The sequence below is a fragment of the Crocodylus porosus genome, unplaced genomic scaffold (assembly GCF_001723895.1).
Source record: "Crocodylus porosus isolate Cpor-Errol unplaced genomic scaffold, CroPor_comp1, whole genome shotgun sequence".
NCBI lineage: Eukaryota > Metazoa > Chordata > Crocodylia > Crocodylidae > Crocodylus > Crocodylus porosus.
In genome coordinates, this window is record NW_017728918.1 from 67,001,271 (window position 1) to 67,016,069 (window position 14,799).

The following is a 14,799-nucleotide window of genomic DNA, read 5'->3' on the forward strand; positions in this document are numbered from 1 at the left end:
GTCTGCCAGCGGAGGTGGTTCAAGCACCTACATTGAACACCTTCAAGAGTAAATTGGATGCTTATCTTGCTGGGATCCTATGACCCCAGCTGACGTCCTGCCCTTTGGGCAGGGGGCTGGCCTCGATGATCTCCCGAGGTCCCTTCCAGCCCTGATGTCTATGAAATCTGTGAAATCACTGGGACCCGGCTTCAAAGTCCTCCAGCCAGCTCTGAGCCACTGGCCCTATACGGCTGCACGCACTAGTGCACTGGGCCCTTTGGCCTTTTATGACTGCTCCCCAAGGTGCTAATGAGGCCTCCTTCTCCCCTACAGCTTCCACCGCAAACCACCAGACTACCAGTCAAACACAAACAGTATGCCCATAGCCTACAACCAAAAAAATAAAGTTAAGGAAGGCAATCTGTCAGCTCACATTTTCCATGGCTCTGTGCTTCTGCTTCCCACTGTCTGCTATACTCCTTCTTGTGGGGCTGCCGCAGCTTCTCTGGGAGTCATCAGGAGTTCACCCTCCCTGCAGCCAAGTCCCTTTGCCAGCTCAGCCCACTGTTTTTATAGTTCTAGCCTGCCCCCTTCCATCACCTGAGTAGCCAGCAAGGCTCAGCTTTTAACCCCTACCCTGACAACAGGCTGTGCCTGGAAAGTTCTGGTCTTAAAAGACTGCTTTCTGGTAATAGGGCTAGGGTTTCCTGTTACAAGCAGTTTATGGCCATTACTCCTTGTCCCCTGGGACACCCTAGTAAACAGTTTTTCTCCCAGCTCTCAATATTCACCTCCTACATACTTATAGATGGCCACCAAGTCCCTCACAGTCTTCTCTTCCCCAGGATGAACAGTCCCAGATCCCTCAGTCTTTCCTCATAAGGTTTGTACTCCAGGCCCTTATAGCTCCGGCTATAGCTCAGGCTACTGACCAAGATCCATCCATTCTTGTGGCCTGAGAGGGAATTTAATAGCATCCTTCAACTGCCTGAAGGGTAGTTGTGAAGAGGATGGAACAAGACCATTCTTGGTGGTGGCAGATGACAGGAAAAGGAGCAATGGTCTCAAGATTCAGCAAGGAGAGTTTAGGTTAGATATTAGGAATACTTTCTCATGAGGAGGGTAGTAAAACACTAGAACAGATTACCCAGAAAGGTTGTGGAATCTGCATCCTTGGAGGTTTTATAAGACCTGGCTAGACAAAGCATTGACTGGGAAGATCTAATTGGGACTGATCCTGCTTTGAGCAGGGGTTTGGACTAGGCTTCCTAAGGTCCTTTCCAACCCTCATTTTCTATGATTCCATGACTTATTAGGCTGAGAAGCCACTTCCAAGGTCTTGCTTCTGCTTCCTTCAAGCCCATGGGAATTCAGCAAAAGTGCAATCAAGCTGTGACCACAACCATGTCCTTGGAATCATCATCCTGAAGTCTGGGAGTTTCACCTTACTTCAACTTATGGTTTTAACTTATCACATGAGCAGACAGACAAATCCAGACCATAAATCAAACACACAAATTCGGCAATGACTGGCTAGGCTTCAGTACTGCACAAAAGGAGATAGTGCAGCTCAAGCTAAATATGAGCCAACAGTGTGCTCTCTCTAGAGAAGAAGCCACTAGCATACTAGGTTGTATTAACAGGAGAATAATTTGCAACTCAAGGCTTCTTAGGGCTTTGGCCCAGGTTACACGTATAACATCAGAAATCTGTTGAATATTGTGATGTCATAAATTATGGCATTTTTGGAGTAGTCTCAGGTTTCAGACCTGAATGACTATGACTTGCCACTAGAGGTCTGGTAAACAGAGGAGTGGACAGGAGCCAGAACTTTATTCCTCCCCTGTGGTGGGAGAGGAGGGGGAGGGTGGCATATAGCTGGGAGGCAGAGAAACCAGCATAGGGTCTCCCCTCCCTCCACATCCAGCAGGAGTCCAGCCAGAGCAGAGGGTGGGAGGGGAGAAATCTTGAAAAACTGTTTGAAGTGAGGCAGGGGAGAATAAAGAGAAAGAAGTGAATTTTTTTAAAAAAAATTAAAGGACTCAAATCTCACATGTGCCTTTGTGAATTGGGATTAGATCAGAGAGGGGAACAGGGTTAGAGGCAGCAGGGGTTGTGCTGGCTGGGAGGTGGGAAGCTGTCCCAGCCTGGTTGGCGAAGCCCTGGGGTTGGGAAAGCATGCTTTCCCTGGCTCCAGTGTCCCACGTAGCCATGTCAGTTTCATCTAGAGTACAGAGTCACAGGCTGTTTGCTTCTCCGGGGTCTGAGCTCCGCTAAAACTGACGAGGCCATGCCAAAGCACAGAGGCCAAGAGAAGCTGCCTCCCTAGGGCTCTGTGCTCTGGCTAGAATTGAGCTTCATGCAGCTACACCACGCAGCTGGGGGAAACAGGCTTCCCTGGCTCCATGGTCTCTCTGCAATTAAGCTCAGAGCAGTTGCTCTCAGCAGGGGGGAGAGAAGAAAGAGCCACTAGACTTGTAGGTAGAGTGGCTGGGAGCTGTGCATCCTGGGATGCTGGAGGAATGAAAATAAAGCATTTTACCTTCCCTGACCAGTCAGAGAATGCTCTGGAATGGCACGGGTAAAATGTTTCCAAGATAAACTTCCTTTTGAGTGGCTTATCTTTAAAACATTTAGAGGGTACTTATGGCAGTTTAACACCACTTGCTCATGTTTTAAATGCCTTTATGATGTTTTTAACTTGTGCCAAGGTCCTTACACTCTGTTCAGTACTGGTGAGGCCTCAGCAGGGATACCAGTTTGTGCTACCAGTTTGTACCCAGTTTGAAGCACAGTTGTTCAAGAAAGACAAACAGGAGAGAGTCTATCAGAGAACAAAGATGATTAGAGCTTTAGGAAATATGATTTGTGAGAATAAAGTTGGAAGAAAGTTGTAGCTTTCTGTTAGGGAGCAGTACACATCTTCCATCATCAAGGCAGGGGTGGAGGAGGGGAATACCAAGGCATTGTGGGTCAGGATCTGGGGGGCGGGGCAGGGGAAAAGGACTTGGTAGTGGGTGTCTACTACAGACCTCCTCACCAGGATGATGAGCTAGATGAGGTATTCTCCAGGCAGCTCTCAGATGCCATTCAGGTGAGGGAGGCAGTGGTCATGGGGGATCTAAATTACCTGGACATCTGCTGGGAGGAGCAGGTGGCCAAAACAAGCCGCTCATGTAGTTTCTTACTGAATCTTACTGGGGACTGAGGTCAAGCTAATTGGCCTGTAATTCCTGGGATCTACTTTCCACCCTTTCTTGAAGATGGGTACCACATTGGCCTTCTCCCAGTCTTCAGGTACTTCACCTGAACACCACGAGTTTTTGAATATTTTTGCCAATGGTTGGGCTATGACACTTACCAGTTCCTTGAGTACTCTAGGATGTAATCTGTCAGGACCAGCTGACTTGAAGATGTCCAGCCTCTCAAGGTGTTTCTTTACAAGTTCTACATCAATGCTGGGCATAAATAAGCCCTCGCCCTGGCTGTCCTGCATCATGCTAGGCAGGGTGGTTCCTTTAGCTCATGAAAGACCTGCAAAGTACCCATTAAGCAGGTTTACTTTTTCCTAGGTGTCAGTTATCAATTGTCCCATTTGGTTTAGCAGGCGTCCAATGTTACCCTTGTTTTTTTCTGACTCCTTACATACCTGAAAAAGGACTTTTTATTATCCTTGATATGTGAAGCCAGATGGAGTTTGGTTGCAGCCTTGGCTTTCCTGATTTGCTCCCTGCAGGCATGGACCAGTGCTGAGTACCCTTCCTTGCTGGTGATTCCATCCTTCCATCGTTTATAAGTTTCTCTTTTTAGGTGAAGGAGGTCCTCAAGTTCTCTTCTGAGCCAGGGGGGTTGCTGTGCCCTTTTGCTACCCTTCCTCGAAGATGGGCTGGACAACCCTTGTCCTGTCAGGATCACTCCCTTGAGGAGCAACCACTCCTCTTGGACTCCTCTTCCTGTCAAGTCATGGTCCCTTAGGGCTTTGACAACGAGCCTCCTGAGCTTGTCAAAGTTAGCTTTCCTAAAGTCAAGGACTTCTGCACTGGTGAGTCATTTGCCAGCTTTGCGATGGATAGTAAAGGTGATCAGCTCATGATCACTATCACCCAGCTTTCCATCAATTCTGAGGTCACTGACTAGATCATCCCCTTTGGCCAGGACCAGGTCCAGCAAAGCTTACCTGTTCTCAGCCCATAGACTACTTGAGTCAGGTAGAGCTAATCCACGCACATGAGGAAGCTTTGTGACTGATCGGATTTGGCTGAGTGCTCTTCCTATGAGATGTCCAGGTAGTTAAAGTCTCCCATGACAACCATGCACCGAGAGCATGCAGCCTCAGCCAGTTCCCTGGCGAATTCCTGGTCTAGCTCTTGTTTCTGGTTAGGAGGTTTGTAGCAGACTCTCATCATGATGTTCCCTGTCCCATGTTCCCCACATATTTTAACCCAGAGGTACTACAGACACCCTCCCTGGGTGCCAATGTCAATTTTCAGGGACATGTAGCTTTCCTTGACATAGAGAGCTACACCTCATCCTTTTATTCTGCATGAGCGCTCCTGTACAGGGTATAGCCATCTATACCTGTAGCCCAGTCATAGGTGGAGTCCCACCAGGTCTCCGTTATCCCTATGAGATCATAGTCTTTCTTGCTTAGCAGGAGGACCAGTTCCCCAAGCTCCTGGCATTGGTGTACAGACACGTAAGTGTCCCATTGGAAGCCCTACATTTCCTTGCACTCCCTGGCAGACACTGTTGGTGTAGGTGTGGATTCCCTTAGGTGCCCTAACCTATTAGTTATGCAGTAGTTGCCTAGTAGGCTTGCACTGGAAGTTATCCACCCATTCCCTGGCAGGCTTAGTTTAAAGGTGGTTCAGAACTGGAGAAGATGACTTAGAGAGGTTGTGGAGTCTCCATCTTTGGAAGTCTAAGAGTTTTTAAGAGCAAATTAGACAAACAATTGGCTGGGATGGTTTAAACACAGATGATCATACATTAAACAGGAGGTTCCACTAGATAATCTCCTGAGGTCCTTTTCAGCGCTACTTTTCTATGATTCTGTAAGGAACTTTATCAGATAAATACATTGAGTTGAACATACAAATGAATGATAATGATACCCAGTTCTATCAGGTTTAGGACAACTTTAACTCTTCCTGAAATTAATAGTGGGAATATCAGGTAAGTTATTTTAATTTTAAAGATATGATTGTCCAAATGCACTAAAACTTGCCTTACAAAAATCAAGCAAGAGGCATAGTTCCTGCATCAAAGAATGTATCATCTAAATGTCATATGATATGGCATTTGAGGGTAATAAACAGTTGAATGTAAAGAAGTAAAACACATACTGGGGCAGGGAAAGGGTCTGTTCATAGTAAGCTGCAGTCCAGGTATTCTTGGCTGTTGGGTGGCCTATGGGGAGACTTTTCAACAAAAACACAAGTTAAAACAGCACTAAGGCTGATCTGATTTTAATGTGTAGTCCCCTGGATAGACCACGTATAATCGCTCAAATAGAAGGCTTAAACCAGCTTTCACCTTTTTTTCTGATTCTGATTCTCTCCGCTAAAAATTATTGGGGGATCCCTGAGCATTTGGTTCAAGTATGGATCCTTGATTAACAACTTTCTTTAATGTTTATTTCATGTAAACAGCAAAATGCAGGAACCGTCCTTAGAGCAGAGACTGGATCCTTAGCCTTCTCTGCCCTAAATACTAGGCCACAGAGCCAGGCTTTTTTTTACTTTTTCTGGCCATGAAAACCTTGTATTTGTTTCTTCATAGAATCATAGACTCATAGAAGTAGGGTTGGAAAGGACCTTATAGATCTTCAAGTCCGACCCCCTGCCAGGGCAGGAGAAAAAACTGGGCTCAAATGATCCCAGCTAGGTAGTCATCTAGCCTCCTCTTAAAGACCCCCAGGGTAGGAGCCAGCACCACTTCCCTTGGAAGTTGGTTCCAGATCCTAGCCGCCCTGACTGTGAAGTAGTTCTTCTAAACCTACTCTCCAACAATTTGTGGCCGTTATTCCTTGTTATGCCGGGGGCGTGAGGGGAAACAAGGTCTCTCCCAAACCCTTCTGGTCCCCCCTAGTGAGTTTACAGACTGCCATCAGGTCCTCCCTTAGCCTTCAGAGTGGTAAAGCGTCAATGGAAGAGATGGAGGGTCCATAACCTGGTTGCTAGGAGAGCCTAGAAAGCTGTAGGATTCAGATGTTTGAATCCCCTCAAAGAAGGGTATTGACCCAGATGATGGAAGACCTGGGTTAAGTGCTTTTACCTTGAAAGGGAAGACTACAGCAACAGCAGCACCTCCTCCAGCTTTTTTAAAAGAGAAAAGAATGACCTCTAGCAGATTTTGTGCTCGCTGTCCTCTAGGCTAGGGACAGAAGTTACGCATAGACTGGTTCAAGTAATCAGAAACTAGTTTAAACCTGTAACAGGACAGAAGCTCAGTGCACATAAACCAGTTTCAAAATGGCTGAAGCTGGTTTAAGATAAACCTGGTTAACTGTAGTATCAGAGACTTAACTGATTTGGGTCATATCAGTTTATGAAACTTCTGTGCCAGACCCCTTCCTGTTTCAAGTTAAATCACAGTCCGCCAGGATCCCAGCATGCTTTCCAGCCCTGGGTTCTGTTGTGCTGTCTGCTTCAGCAGCGGAAAGTTGGTGGGAGGAGGCAGGAACTGCCCCCAACCCTGGCAAACCTTGGCTGGGGTCTAGTGCCAAGGAGTGGGGTGGTATTAAACTTCCCTTCTACCGAGTATAGAGTTGCCCCGCTAAAAACTTACTGCTGGCTGTGACTGTGGACTACAAATCCCAGAGGTAGCTGGAAGCAGGAAGAAGAAGTGATGAGCAACTCTGTAGAGACCTTCTGCTATAATTCTGGACTTCAACTCCCAGAGATCTTGGGGGCAGCAGGAAGAAGAAGCAAACACACAGTCTATGCTGGCTATGTGTTAGACAGCCATGTTTTAGTGTCCCCTGGCTTCTAGCCTGAGCCACTGTAGGAATCTGGTTGCATTTCCTGAATCAAAAGTGAGGGTCTGTCCAGGTGTTTCTCCATTTAATCTCTGCAGTTTAGACTAATCTGCAAAGACTGAATTGATTCAGCTCAGGCTTTTTGACTGCCTATACTTAGCCCTATTGGCTAGCTATAGGCAGCTCCATCCTGGCTTTAGATAGCTCCCTGCTCAGCCTCTCTGTGGCTGTTGTGCCTCCCACAACAAATTGTTATGTCTTGTGGCTGTGTGTTAGAATTGACTGGAGTTTTACTAACAGGTTAGACAAGGATTCGTGTAGGATGGTTTGGTCTGCCTCTGGGGCAAGGTTGGGCTAGATGACCTCTGGAGTTCTCTTTCAACCCCGCTTTTCTGTGATTCTCTGATTTATTCTGAGGCAACTCTACTCTCCTGGATTGAACAGGCAGGCTCAGCCCCTCACTCAGGTTCTGGATTCTACATTGCAATCAGACCTTAACTATACCTCAATCTAGGTACCTAATTTGGATGAAGTCCTAAATCTACAAGTCATTATTATTTCCAGGAGTGGGGGGAAAGGAATAAAGTAATTCATCAAATATCCCCTGGGAAAGTAACTATTTAATTCTTCTTGCCCCAGAAGCAGCAAGTTGCATCATAAAACTACTATACAACATACATATGGTAGAGGCACTCTGCACCACAATTCAAAAATCCTCTCTATGGTTTCAAAGTGAAAATCACACTTTTTTGCTTCCTTTGAAAGGTCTTCTGTGAAAAGAGAATGCTTTGGAATGAAGGGAAAATGTTAGATTTAAAACAAATTCTAGAGAACATTACACAAGTCATATAAAACTGAAGCTTTTTGGCTTTCCCAGATGACTGGCACTAGCAAAGATTACACTGGAAAAAGAAGTTTTCACAATATAATGGCTTCAATTGCTGAAGCCAAAAACCAGAGAGAGATCCCACAGTTATTAAAGCTAATAAATCAAGGAATGGGAGAGATCTTACACACAAAATTGGACAGCTTTTACATTTTTCCACTCTCAGAAATTTAAAAGGTTTTTTTTTCTTTACCTCATCCACCTTGGGTATCTTAAAAATGGGAAAGACACTCCTGGGACTCAAAAGTTCTATTAGATGTAATTATGGTACCTTACTTTTAAAGGTTTAAAAGTGCATCTTTATGGGTTTATGCAGTCACAGTAACAGTAACAGTGTTTTATGTGTTTGATTGACATAAAACATGCATAGACATTAAACATTTCCTAGAACTCTGGAAATATTGGATCTCATTAACAGTCCCTCCCATCCATATGCACACTCAGTGTGACATGCTTCCATCTGTCCCTCCTGTCCTTTTATTTGTTCAGATATGGTGATTGGCTGCTCCAGAGTCATTGACCTCCTTCTGTTAACATTTTCAGCAACTTGAATGGCCTGTAGTTAACTAACGTGAAAAATAGAAATATACTACATAGTATATTAGCTCAAGCCCTCTATGTTTCATTACTTTACAACTGAAATATGTACATTCAGATACATTGCAGAAGATTGAAGACATTCTTTACAGCCATTGATCACATGGTTTTAAGAGAAAAAGCTCTTCTCGGGGCTCCTTATATCATTTTGAAATGAGGTGGCATAGTGCACTACTGAAGAAGGACAAGTAATCCTAGAACTATCATTATTAGCATAGCTGGGAAAATCTATTTTTATGCAAGTGTACATTCATATTTTTAAACAAATTCTCTCAGACTGTGCTTTCTTAGTGTGGCCTTTTTGTAAGTCTAAGTCTTAGCCTATCCTGTATCATTTTGCTGACAGAATTCCAGGGAACTTTTCCATGTGCTCAGGTGGTGGCAGGGGGGAAGGTGGACCCTGACCCAATCCCCCATGTGCAGAGCTGGGAGGTAGGTGGGACCCATGGTGGGAGGGCATTAGGTGATGGGGGCAAGTGAGGAGGATCACGCCCCCTGCCCCCTGGCTCCAAGTTAGCTCAGCCCCCTAGGAAGTCACGAAGAAGTTAGGGGAGGGCGGGGGCACTTACTTGTCCCCTTCTCTTTCTCTGGTGAGGCAGGGACAGGACACCAGTCCCAGTAATCGGCAAAGTGCAGCACAGCGGTCTGCGCATGAAATGAGCCCACATGATGTCGGAGTCCACGGAATTTTAAAAAGGGTCCTCAATAGCCAAAAGTGGTATTCAGGTCCAACTGAGATGCACAGGTGAAAATCTGTGGTGCCCCTGTAAGCCCAGGACACCAGTGGACCCTCCAGAGGACTCTGACCCAATCCCCCAGTGTGGAGCCAGGAGGTAGGTGGGGCCTTCAGTGGGTGGGCATTACATAGTGGGGGCAGGTGAGTGGAGCCGAGGAGGGTCAGCCCCCCCCCCCAGCTCCGACTTAACCCAGCCCCCTAGGGAGCCGTGCAAACAGCTGAGCTTTGGGCCTGGTGTGCGAGTTTGCATGGGAGTTTGCACAGGAGGGTGTGTGAAAGGGCAGCCTGGTGGGTACCCTCAGTTCTGAGTTGGCCCTCAGCTGCCCAACAAGCAGTGCAGCACACCCTCCAGTGCTCCGGAGCTGGACACCAGGTAAAGGAGACAAGGGCCCAACCCTCCCCCACTCCAAGGAGAGACCCAGGGACCCGGGGAATCCCCTGACCACTCACAAAGCCATAGAGATAGGGGATTCCCCCTACAGGCAGCTGTTGGAGCCTGCTTGCCAAATTACAGCAGCAGCAGATGGTGAGGACCACATGGGAGCAATAACACCTACCTGGTCTCCTACTCATAAATACACCCAGGCAGCCATGTAACCAGGGTCACCCTGCAACATGGTGATGGGTACATGTCTCACCACTACCCTTCATGAACTGGATGGAGCCCTCCCTCCCCCGCAGTGCCTCCGAGGCCTCCACCCAGACAGAGCCTATGGTTCTGGCCTCCATGCAGATGGAACCCTTGACTCCAGGATGTGATGGCTGCCTGGCACATCTGCTGGATGGTGGGAGTTGGGTCACAGGCTCTCCTACTTGTGTGATGTGGTCCCTGGTGGAGGGTCTGGAGGGATGAGTGAGGGAGCTACAAGAGGAGATGGACAGGTTGTGTACCATCAGGGAACACGAGGCAGAGATTGATGCTTATTGCTCGCCCTGCACCTGGAGAAGAACACCACAGAGACCGGGCTGATGAGTGGGCCTGAAAAAGATACCCCAACTGATAGCAGGTGGAAACTGGCCACATCAGGATTGAAGCCATGATGTCCATCAGTCAACCCACCAACAACACTGCACAACAGTTACAAAGCTTTTGCATCATTTATAGACGATGCGCTTGTGTGAGATCAACCAACCCCAGAAAAGAAAAAATGTAGAGTGATAGTTGTGGGATACTCTCTGCTGTGGGGCACAGAGGGAGCCATCTGTTGGCCAGACCCCTTTGCTCGAGAGGTCTGCTGCCTTCTAGGAGCCAAGATTTGTGATATTACAGCAAGTATCTCTAAACTGGTCCACCCTACTGACTGCTACCCCATGCTCCTTGTCCAGGTGGGCACCAACAACACAGCAAGACGTATCCCTGGGAAGATCATGGGGCTACAGGACGATGGGGGCAAAGCTCAAGGACCTATGAGCAAAAGTTGTCTTCTCTGCAATTCTCCCAGTCAGGAGCCATGGCCAGAGAAGGGAGGAGTGTATCAAGAAGTTCAACTGAAGGTTTAGAAGATGGTGTCACCACGTGGGCTTTCAATACCTCAACATTGGTACAAGTTTAACTACAGCCACCTCCATGCAAGGGATGGTATTCATCTCATGACCAGAGGGAAGAAGCTCCTCACCATGACAGCCACCGACTTGTTGAGGAGGCCTTTAAACTAGGCACGTCCAGGGGTTGGGGAGAAAGTTCCACTTATTAATCAGAATCCATTAGCCACAATGACACATGGGAGAATGTTCAAACAACAGATGTCCAGATAGGTGCTAACATCTTGAAACAAGGACAATGTGACAGAAAACCTGAGGGAGAGCTCAGATGTCTTTATGGGAATGCTAGAAGCTTCAAGAGAAGACTGGACAGGCACCTGGCTGGGGTCTTATGACCCCTCCCACCCCCAGTGCTCCTTCCTGCCCATGGCAGGGGGTGGGACTCATTGATTTTATGGGAAATAAACAGGAGAAACTGGCACTTCTATTGGCTGATGAGGTATTCAAGTTGATTGGGTTGAAGGAGACCTGGTGAGATGATACACGTGACTGGGCAGTGAATTTTGAAAGTTACAGGTTTTATAGGAAGGATCAGATTGGCAAGAAGGGAGGAGATGTGGCCCTCTACATGAAAGAGCACTACTCCTCCCTGCAGGTCACTTTTGATAGCAGGGAAGGGTCCCTTGAAACCCGCTGGGTGAGGCTACAAGGGGAACCAGAAGAGGAAGACCTGATGGTGGGAACCTACTACAGTCCTTCCTCCCAAGAGGAAGAGAGCAATCAAGCATTCTCAGGAGAACTGACAGAGGCAGCTAGCACTAGAAACACAATTGTCCTGGGTGACTTCAACTGTGCAGACATCTGTTGGCAAGACCATTCAGCTGCCTCTGGCAGGTCAGCCAACTTCCTGGCAACAATAGATTATCTGTTTCTGACACAGGTTGTGGAAGGGCCTACTAGGGGCATGGCCACCCTGGATTTATGATGTCCTTATCATAGGTTACCTGAGAATTGGTGGTACTCCAGGTGACAGCTACCATGATCTGATAAGTTTCACCATCCAGTGTAAGACTGGGAAGTTAGTCACCAGAACAGGAGTCCTAAATTTCAAGAAGGCAGTTTTTGGCAAACTCAAGAGGCTCATTGGTGAGTCCCTCTGCAATCAGCAACTGGACAATTTGGGAGTGCAGGAACAATGGTGCTTCCTTAGAGAGGCAATTCTTAAAGCTCAAAAACAGGCCATCCTCATCTGGGCAAAAAGCTGGAAAGGATCCAGGAGACCCACTGGGATATTAGGGAACTTTTGAAAAAGAAAAAAAGAAGTGTATATATACAACGGAGGATTGGTTCAGCAACTAGGGAAGAATACACCTGTATCACTGGGCCTGCAGATACGAGACACAGAAAGCTAAGGCAGGCATGGAGATCAAACTGGCAATCAGTATAAAAGACAATAAAAAGTCCTTCTACAGATACATAGGGAGCAAGAAAAAATTGGGCTCCACTGTGAGACCCTTACTGAATACCCAGGGTCAGCCCACACTCGATGCCCGCAAAGAGGCAGAACTCCTAAATACATACTTTGCGCTGGTATTCCTGAAATCCAGTGCGGACTGCTAACCTGACCAGAGTTTCAGGGAACAGGGGAAAGGCAAGAGCCTACATGAAATCAGCTTAGAAGAGATGAGGGATCTTCTACAACATTTGGACGTTTTCAAGTCTACTGGGCCAGGCAACCTGCACCCAAGAGTCCTGAAGGAACTGGCCAGCAGTGCCACTGGCCAAGCTGTCTGAGGAGTCGTGGAACTTGGGAGTCATCCCAGTTGACTGGAAGAGGGCCAATGTGGTGCCCATCTTTAAGAAAGGGAAGAGGGATGACCACACAAACTACAGACCAATCAGTGTGACCTAGTCCTGGGTAAAATCTTTAAAAAGTTGGTTAAGGAGGCCATCAATTACAAGCTGGTAACAGATGGGGTGCTGAAAAGCAACAAGCACAACTTTGTTAAGGGTAGATCATGCCTGATGAAACTTGTGTCCTTCTACAACCAGGTAACTAACCATCTGGATGAAGGACATGAGGTTGACATCATCTACTTAGACTTCAGTAAAGCCTTTGACATGGGATTCTCTCTAACAAACTGGAGAGTACCGGGCTGGACTTGGATGAAGGGATTGAAAGCTCAGCGATCAAGTTCGCAGACAATACCAAACTGTGGGGAAACGTGGGCACACCATAGGATAAGGAAAAGGTCCAAGATGACCTTGACAGGCTAGATTTATGGGTGGAATGGAATCAAGTGGGATTTAACTGGGAAAAGTGCAAGGTTGTTCACTTGGGTAGGAAGAACCCTCACCACAACCATACAATGGGTGATGGTCCACTGACCGGCACAACATCTGAATGAGACCTGGGAATCATGATCATCTGGAAGATAAGTATAAGCCAACAGTGCGATGAGGCTGCCAGAAGGGCAAATGAAACTCTGGCATGCATCAGTAGATGTGTGGCCAATAGATCCAAGAAGGTACTCCTCCCTCTCTATTTGGCCTTGGTGAGGCCTCAGCTGGAGTACTGTGCCCACTTCTGGCACCACACTTCAAGAAGGATGTGAACAAGCTCAAGAGGGTACAAAGAAAGGCCACCTGTATGGTTAACCGTATGGAGAGTAGCCCTATGAGGAGAGACTCCAGGAACTGGGCCTCTTTAGTCTAAGTAAGAGAAGGCTGAGAGGTGACTTGATAGCTTCCTACAAGTACGTTGGGAGAGCATCAAGAACTAGGAGAGCAACTCTTCAGGAGGGCACCTTAAGGGAGGACAAGGACCAATGGACATAAACTAATAGAGGGTAAATTCAGGATGGACATAAGGAAAAATTTCTTCTCTGTAATGGTCACCAGAATCTGGAACACACTCCCAGCAGATGTGGTACAGTTACCATTCATTGTTTCATAGTTTCATAGTTTCTAGGGTCGGAAGGAACCTGAGTAGACCATCTAGTCTGACCCCCTGCCATGGCAGGAAAAAGTACTGGGGTCAAAAGACCCCAGCAAGGTGTTCATCTAACCTCCTCTTAAAACCCCCCAGGGTAGGAGCCTGCACCACTTCTCTTGGAAGTTGGTTCCAGATCCTAGCCGCCCTGACCGTGAAATAGCGCCTCCTGATATCTAGCCTAAATAGGCTAGATAGGGGGGGTGAAAACTGCAGGGGTGGTAGCCCCTGGAGAGGCCAGAAAACCTGCCAGCTGTCAAGGAGATAGGTGCAGGGGTTTCAGGGGAACTGCACCTCAAGCTGCTGACAGGCAAAACCTGCGACATAGATGACCCTGTGTGTGTTAAGGCTCAGCGGGGTGAAAACTGCAGACCTGCTAGCCCCTGCTGCAGCCACAAAGCCTGCCAGCTGCTAAGGAGATAGGTGCAGGGGGGTTCTGGGGTCCTGCACCCCTAGCTGCTGACAGACAAAACTTGTGACATGGGTGCTTGTGCAACTGACTGTGTCCACCCAGTTATACTTAGAAACACATAGGATCCAGAGCTTGGTCCCAGACCTAGCAGAATCTGCTTGCCATGGTCTGGCAGAGAAACATTGGTAAGCTCTGTGTGGTAATACATGCAGTGTTACTATAGCTATGACTTAAAAGCTAGGAGGGAAAATAGCTTGAGAATCTGAGTTACCTATAAATATTGAGTTAAACATTAATATTTTATCACTAAATTCTTCACCATAGATAAAGTTATGTAGCAAAGTTATCTGGTTTTGAGATACTAATTATAAACTGATTTCCCTGAAGCCTTCACTACATGGTATTGGCAGGGCTGGACACGGGCATGAGTGAATTGGGTGGTTACCTGGGGCCCGGACAGAAAGGAGGCCCAAAAATGGTTATTTTAAAATTATTATTATTATTATTATCTCTGGTGAAGGGGGGCCTAAAAGTTCACTCAGGACCACCAACAGTCTAGATATGGTGCTGGTTATTGGTTGCTTTTCTTATAGAATACTATAAGCTACTAGAGTTTATTAAGTTTCTCTTAGCTAGTATTTTCATTAAGGGCTGTATGAATCTTCAGTTCCTGATTCAATTTAGCCCGATTAGGCAGCCAAATCTCCAAATCCAAATTGAATCAGAAGACCTT